Below are 1,793 nucleotides of genomic sequence, written 5' to 3' on the forward strand. Positions count from 1 at the left end.
CCATGTTAGTACAAAATATTCACCAATGTGCTTCAACCACCAGTCCGCTCTGTCCAATAGCGGGAAAACTGGAAATCCTGGCAATGTGCAAGAGGGAAACTCCTTCTTGCTGGTGGTAGCACTATTTCATGAACACAATGGTGTCTACAGCCAGTTTCATACATTTTCTTCAAACAAACAATTCTTCAAATTTTTCGTCCATATAACTGACAAAATATGGAACACTTCACAAAGTTGCGTGTCATCCTCGCTTCGGCGGCACATATACTAAAATTGGAATGATACAGAGGAGATTAGCATGGCCCCTGCACAAGGATGACACGCAAATTCATATTGCCCATAATTTTAGTGGTGACAATGAGCGCTTATTGGTGCTGAGTGCAGCAGATCAGGATGTGTCTAGGGCTATTAAAAGTGTGACTGTAGTGTGATCTCACGCGATGTGCTCGGTGAATCTCCAAGGGTGGATCTAAGGTGAGGTTTAGAAGTGAAAAGATGACTAATCAGAAAAAAGCCACTAAATTATTCTACTCAGCATTTTTGGGGACCCAGAAGATTTGCACGTTAACCCTGTAACTACAGTCTTCCAGGTTGATAGGTTTCTTGCATAACCGCTAACTCTCACTTCCCCAGTCCGGGCGCCTTTCGACTTGGCTTTTGAGGTCAGTAACCCCACCATCAATGAATGCGATCTGTGTTTTGAAGGAGGTGATTTTTGCCCTATTGAATTGTATTTCTGCTGTAGTGACTCCAACCGCTGTGCTCACCGATGCAATAGATAGTTTAATTTCAATCAACTCTTTCAACATAGTGGCAAGGGTGGATTATGGCACATTCTGTGCAGTCTCTATGGCTGAGGAGTGTTTGGCTACTACTTCTGAGAGAAGCACTTGCATACATGCCAACCCTCCAGATTTAGGCAGTAGGCTACCGATTTCAAGGTTAGTCTCCCGCCTCCCGGTTTCTGCATGCGAAAACCCAATTCAGATTGCGGAATCATGATCTGCTGAAAACAAGGCAAAAGTGAAATGCCTGTCATGCATGCTCTCATCTTCCCCTCTAAGAATTATCTTTGACCTCAAAGGTTAGCATTTTCTGATTAATTTTTGGAGGGAGAGATTAGAAGTGTGACAGGCCTCAATATTTTGTTTTGGGCAGTTTTACGTGCATACAAAAACAGAGTTTAGAACTCTGTTTTGTTTGCACTATGTTATGAACCTGCCCAAAATGAAATGCTGATTGTCTCTCACGATACATGCCAACACACCCGAATCAGGCAGATTGCCTCTATGAGAAACATCTATACAACGCAGGCATTACATTGTACGGCCTTTACAACGCAGTCAGTACCACGACTGCAACGTTCCCATGAATTCCATTACAATGCAAGTCATTACAACAACTTGCTTCAGGGAATGCTGTGTTGGACCGGTTTTGGATTTTAAGTCCAACACCGTTCCTACTGATACACTGACTGGAGTTGGAATAATAATTTATACTATTCCAAAGTCCAGCGCTTGCCTAAAGCAAGTAGTTTCAATGGAACTCATGGTAACTAAACTATTGTAGTATGGACTGTGTGGTTAACCCATGTGCAGTTTTGGCATGCGTGGCAACAGATGCTATTCGCCTCTACTTGACTCTAAGTCAATAGGGAAAATACGTTCTTGCGACTATTCAATTTTTTTAATCTCCCACTTGCCTGCTCTAAAGTGCTGGCATATATGAAATTGTCTAGCGGGCTTAGGTTTTGACATGTATCATTCAGGAGAGATCCGTAAATTCAGAGGGCA

General features: G+C 42.7%; 1 non-coding gene across 1 annotated transcript; it reads left to right on the forward strand.

Annotated features, from left to right (window-relative positions):
- The first annotated feature begins 243 nt into the window (after nucleotides 1–243).
- LOC146809322 (U6 spliceosomal RNA) lies at nucleotides 244–347 on the forward strand. Its single transcript, XR_014967143.1, has one exon. It is a non-coding gene; the product is annotated as a U6 spliceosomal RNA (small nuclear RNA).
- The last annotated feature ends 1,446 nt before the right edge of the window (nucleotides 348–1,793 follow it).

Source organism: Triturus cristatus, chromosome 7 (assembly GCF_964204655.1).
Source record: "Triturus cristatus chromosome 7, aTriCri1.1, whole genome shotgun sequence".
In the NCBI taxonomy this organism is placed as follows: Eukaryota; Metazoa; Chordata; class Amphibia; order Caudata; family Salamandridae; genus Triturus; species Triturus cristatus.